The sequence below is a fragment of the Saimiri boliviensis genome, chromosome X (assembly GCF_048565385.1).
Source record: "Saimiri boliviensis isolate mSaiBol1 chromosome X, mSaiBol1.pri, whole genome shotgun sequence".
Lineage (NCBI taxonomy): Eukaryota > Metazoa > Chordata > Mammalia > Primates > Cebidae > Saimiri > Saimiri boliviensis.
In genome coordinates, this window is record NC_133470.1 from 100,398,006 (window position 1) to 100,404,224 (window position 6,219).

At 40.0% G+C, this 6,219-nt stretch overlaps 1 non-coding gene and 1 pseudogene across 1 annotated transcript; one reads left to right on the forward strand and one right to left on the reverse strand.

Annotated features, from left to right (window-relative positions):
• Window positions 1-758: 758 nt before the first annotated feature.
• Window positions 759-924, reverse strand: LOC120361977 (U1 spliceosomal RNA). The gene has a single exon (XR_012515802.1). It is a non-coding gene; the product is annotated as a U1 spliceosomal RNA (small nuclear RNA).
• On the forward strand, window positions 898-6,219 carry LOC101034285 (GTP-binding nuclear protein Ran-like; annotated as a pseudogene).

The window sequence follows — 6,219 nt, forward strand, 5'->3', positions numbered from 1 at the left end:
TTTTTATTGCATTTTAGGTTTTGGGGTACATGTGACGAACATGCAAGATTGTTGCATAGGTACACACATGGCAGTGTGCTTTGCTGCCTTCCGTCCCCTCACCTGTATCTGCCATTTCTCCCCATGCTATCTCTTCCCACATCCACACCCCCCGCCCCTCCCCCATTTCCCCCCAACAGACCCCAGTGTGTAGTGCTCCCCTCCCTGTGTCCATGTGTTCTCATTGTTCAACACCCGCCTATGAGCGAGAATATACGGTGTTTGATTTTCTGCTCTTGTGTCAGTTTGCTGAGAATGATGGTTTCCAGGTTCATCCATGTCCCTATAAAGGACGTGAACTCATCGTTTTTGATGGCTGCATAATATTCCATGGTGTATATGTACCACATTTTCCCTATCCAGTCTATCATCGTTGGGCATTTGGGTTGGTTCCAGGTCTTTGCTATTGTAAACAGTGCTGCAATGAACATTCGTGTGCACGTGTCCTTGTAGTAGAATGATTTATAATCCTTTGGATATATACCCAGTAATGGGATTGCTGGGTCAAATGGGATTTCTATTTTTAAGTCCTTGAGGAATCGCCACACTGTCTTCCACAATGGTTGAATTAATTTACATTCCCACCAACAGTGTAAAAGTGTTCCTATTTCTCCACATCCTCTCCAGCATCCTAACAGTAATTCTTATACTTCAGTCCCAATTTGCTTGGTTACTGGTGTTGGGTCATCAACAAAATGATCTGAACAAAAGAGAAATTTTAAAGGCATTAGACTCTTTTTTTCCCCCCTACTACCACAAATTATGCAGTCGAGTTTCCCACATTTGGGGAAATCACAGGAGTCAGCACATCCGGAGTGCAATGGATGAGCCTCGCCCTGGGAAAACACCTTTGTGATCATGGTATCTCCCCTGCCAGGTAAGTATACGCATTAGACTCTTACTAGGCCTACCAAAAAGATAAAATTATTCACAACATATTAAAGAGATATGCTATGTAATGTGTGCTATTGATGTGCTATTCTTTACAGGCCACTCCAAATATAAGTACAGGAAGTTCTCTCTAACCAGCTTTACCAGTAACGTGGTGGCAGTTAGATTTCACAGAACTAATGCTTGTTAAAGGTAAGAGGTATTGTCTAATTGTGGTATGCATGGTATTTGGATGGCCTGAAATCTTTCTGTCTTCAACAGCTGATCTTCAATTAAGCCAGATGATCTACTGTACAGCATTGTACCTATAAGCAATAATACTATATTGTACACTCAAAAATTTGTCAAGAGGGAAGATCTCTTGTTAAATGTTCTTACCACAATCAAACAAAACTTAAAAAGCTCATGTTCAGAACAGAAAACCAAACATCACATATTCTTACTAATAAGTAGGAGTTGAACAATAAGAACACATGGACATAGGGAGGGGGACATCACATACTGGGGTCTGTCAGGGGGTAGAGGGGGCAAGGAGAAGGAGAGCATTAGGACAAATATCTAATGCATGTGGGGCTTAAAACCTTGATGATGGGTTGATAGGTGCAGCAAGCCACCATGGCACATGTATACCTATGTAACAAGCCTGCACATTCTTCACAAGTATCCCAGAACTTAAAATAATAAAATAAAAATAAAAAGCTGATGTTCAGTCAGTGGTAAAGTTTCTCTTAAAACTCACAATTCCCACTTTTGGGATACCAGAGCACATTGACTAGGACAGAGGAAGTCATTTTACTTCTACTGTTGCCCAGGAATTATGCTAAATGTTTGCACATTCCTATAAGCCTCACTCACAAGTAGAGTAAATGAATCAAACTCTAAAAAACTACTTGGCCTACTGCCCAAAGTAATTTACAGATTCAATGCTATTCCCATCAAGCTACCAATGACCTTCTTCACAGAACTGGGAAAAAACACCTTAAGCTTCATATGGAACCAAAAGAGAGCCTGCACAGCCAAGTCAATTCTAAGCAAAAAGAACAAAGCAGGAGGCATCACACTACTGGACTTCAAACTATATTACAAAGTTACAGTAATCAAAACAGCATGATACTGGTACCAAAACAGAGATATAGACCAATGGAACAGAACAGAGGCCTCAGAGGAAACACAACATATCTACAACCATCCGATCTTTGACAAACCTGAAAAAAAACAAGCAATGGGGAAAGGATTCCCTGTTTAATAAATGGTGTTGGGAAAACTGGCTAGCCAAGTGCAGAAAGCAGAAACTGAACCCCTTCCTGACACCTTATACTAAAATTAACTCCAGATGGATTAAAGACTTAAACATAAGACCTAACACCATAAAAACCCTAGAAGAAAATCTAGGCAAAACCATTCAGGACATAGGTGTAGGCAAGGACTTCATGACCAAAACGCCAAAAGCATTGGCAACAAAAGCCAAAATAGACAAATGGGACCTAATCAAACTCCACAGCTTCTGCACAGCAAAAGAAACAGTCATTAGAGTGAATCGGCAACCAACAGAATGGGAAAAATGTTTTGCAGTCTACCCATCTGACAAGGGGCTGATATCCAGAATTTACAAAGAACTAAAACAGATCTACAAGAAAAAAACAAACAAGCCCATTCAAAAGTGAGCAAAGGATATGAACAGACACTTTACAAAAGGAGACATACATGAGGCCAACAAACATATGAAAAAATGCTCATCATCACTGGTCATTAGAGAAATGCAAATCAAAACTACATTGAGATACCGTCTCACACCAGTTAGAATGGCGATCATTAAAAAATCTGGAGACAACAGATGCTGGAGAGGATGTGGAGAAATAGGAACACTTTTACACTGTTGGTGGGAATGTAAATTAGTTCAACCATTGTGGAACACAGTGTGGCGATTCCTCAATGACCTAAAAATAGAAATCCTGTTTGACCCAGAAATCCCATTACTGGAAATATATCCAAAGGATTATAAATCATTCTACTATAAGGACACATGCACACGAATGTTCATTGCAGCACTGTTTACAATAGCAAGGACCTGGAACCAACCCAAATGCCCATCGATGATAGACTGGACAGGGAAAATGTGGTACATATACACCATGGAATATTACGCAGCCATCAAAAACGATGAGTTCATGTCCTTTGTAGGGACATGGATGAACCTGGAAACCATCATTCTCAGCAAACTGACACAAGAGCAGAAAAGCAAACATCACATGTTCTCACTCATAGGTGGGTGTTGAACAATGAGAACACATGGACATGGGGAGGGGAGCACTACACACTGGGGTCTGTTGGGAAATGGGGGAGGGATGGGGGTGGGAAGGTGGGGAGAGATAGCATGGGGAGAAATGACAGATATAGATGAGGGGAAGGAAGGCAGCAAATCACACTGCCATGTGTGTACCTATGCAACAATCTTGCATGTTCTTCACATGTACCCCAAAACCTAAATTGCAATAAAAAAAAAAAAACTACTTGGCCAAGATTTAGTAATCTAACATGCTAAAATGGCTTAGAGCTTTGCCACTAGCCTTGTCAAAAATTAGAGTGACCCCTGCAAGGAAGCATAGTATCTCTCCCTTTGAACTTATGCTTGGCAGGCCTATGAACTTGGGTCTGATAACATGTTCTGTGCCCAATTTAACTGAATCCTCCCATAATCATGTTCAATAGTTAAAAGACCTTCTCTTTTCCCTAGACACCCTGAAACTTAAAGTCATAAGGACTTGCCTAAGTCACTCTGCCACCCTTATTGAATAGGAGACTTCATCCACATAAAGGTATTTCAAAGGAAAGACAAGTTGTCACTCCATTGGGAGAGACCCTTTCAGGTGCTGCTGATCACTCACACTGCTATCAAAGTGAAGGGGAACCATAGGTGGATTCATGCTTTCTATGTGAAGCCAGCACCGCAGGAGGACTAGACAGTTGTTTCCACAAAGAACTTTGCTAGAGTAATGGATATTGGTAGTGAAGTCAACTGAAAAGAGGTATTCTTTATTAAAAACAAAATTTTTTTGAGACAGGGTATCACTCTGTCCCCCAGGCTGGAGTACTTGACTGCAATGGTGTGATCTTGGTCACTGCAACCTCTGCTTCCCAGGTTCGAATGATTCTCTTGCCTTGAAAAGATGTATTCCAACAAATTGATTGCTATTCTCATAGTACTACTCAGGCAGTGGTTATTCAAATCACCACAATGAAGAGTCGCTTTTATTGGAAAGCAAACATTATTATTACACCAAATTTCTGCACTCCTAGTAATGGTTCCCACAACCACATATTTCCAATGAGCTCTCAATTGTACTCCCATTGTGGATATATACTCTGGATTACTGGCAGAGTACAAGTGAGATCATTGTCATTAGTAATTTTTGATAATAACAAAGTAAAATTAATTAGTATGCATCCATGGTACTCAAGTTCTAACTTTAACACAAAAATGTTTTATTAACTGCCTTGATCGAAAGAATGACATAGAAAAGGAAAATATCTAATAGATGAACAGAAATCTGGCACCTATAGGTTACTAGCAACTATAGAAGACAGACATAGTGTCACCACAAACATTGGGAGGCAGGTTTTCTGCAGTATGGGTGGGTAAACAAAGGTGCCTGTTATTTATAGAGATTTAGTTGACTGTTATAATCATCAATGGAAAAAATGGCCTATAAGATTTTTACTTAAGGTTTAAAACATTAAAGTTTCTTGCACTGGAACTGGAAAAAAAAAAAAAAAAAAACAAACACTAAAGTTGAAGTTGGCTGGTCACAGTGGCTCACACCAGTAATCCCAGCACTTTGGTAGGCCAAGACAGGCAAATTGCTTGAGCCCAGGAGTTTAAGACCAGTCTGGGCAAAACAGTGAGGCCTCATCCCTACGAAAATACAAAAATTAGCTGGGTGTGGTTGTGTGTGCCTGTAGTTCCAGCTACTTCGGAGGTTGAGGTAGGAGAATCACTTGAACCCAGGAGTCTGAGGATGCAGTGAGCTATGATCATGCCACTGCACTCCAGCCTGAGCGACAGAGTGAGACCTTGTCTCAAAAACAAAGACAAAAACAAATAAACCAAACAAAAAACCAAGCAAACACAAAACAAATTAAAGTTGTGCACATTAAACACTAGATTCAATCTGTACTCTAAAATCAGTGCCTCGTAAGACTTTTAACTAGATGATGACCATGGATGTCTTTCTACTTCTCATCTTAAAAATAAATCATTTAGGATGATGGCACATTCACTGAACGGCCTAAATTACCATGTAAATGTGATGTTACTCATGTAATTGATGGAAACTCGGGAGAAATTTATTGGGCCATCACAGAAAAATTCTTAATTAAAATTTGAAATTAGCAGGGTCCTGAGTTAAGCTACTCTATTGGCTTGGATTGGGCAAGACTTCATGAGGAATTACAAAATAATGCTCCATAGTTAATCATTTGAAAGTGCAAGCAATAAAGACATCACAACAATTTGTAAAATTGATGTATGACTAAAACACTTTTTCATTGCTAATCAAGACTTCTAGGCTTCTGCCATCTTTCCAGCCTCAGTTGGATAGGCACAGAGACACTTCTGGAAGGAACATCATGAGGCTGCCCAAGGAGAGGCCCAAGTCCAGTTCAAATTGGTATTGGTTGGTGATGGTGGTACTGGAAAAATGGCATTCATGAAATGTCATTTGACCAGTGAATTTGAGAAGTGTGTAGCCACCTTGGGTGTTGAGGTTTATCATCTTGTGTTCCTCACCAACAGAGGACCTATTAATAAGTTCACTGTGTGAGATACAGCTGGCCAGGAGAAATTTATTATATTGAGAAATGGCTGTTATATTCAAGCCCAGTGTGCCATTATAACATCTGATGAAACATCCAGAGTTATTTACAAGAATGTACCCAACTGGCTCCATAGAGATCTGGTATGAGTATGTGAAAACATCCTCATGTTGAATGGCAACAAAATGGATATTAAGGATGGGAAAGTGAAGGGAAAATCTATTGTCTCCTACTGAAAGAAGAATCTTCAGTATTATGACATTTCTGCCATAAATGCCAGAAAGTAACTACAATTTTGAAAAGCCCTTCCCTTGGCTTGCTAGAGAGCTCATTGGAGACCCTAACTTGGAATTTGTTGTCATACCTGCTCTTGCCTCGCCAGAGATTGTTGTGAACCCAACTTTGGCAGTGTAATATGAGCATGATTTAGAAGTTGCTTAGACAACTACTCTCCCAGGTGAGGATTATGACCTGTAA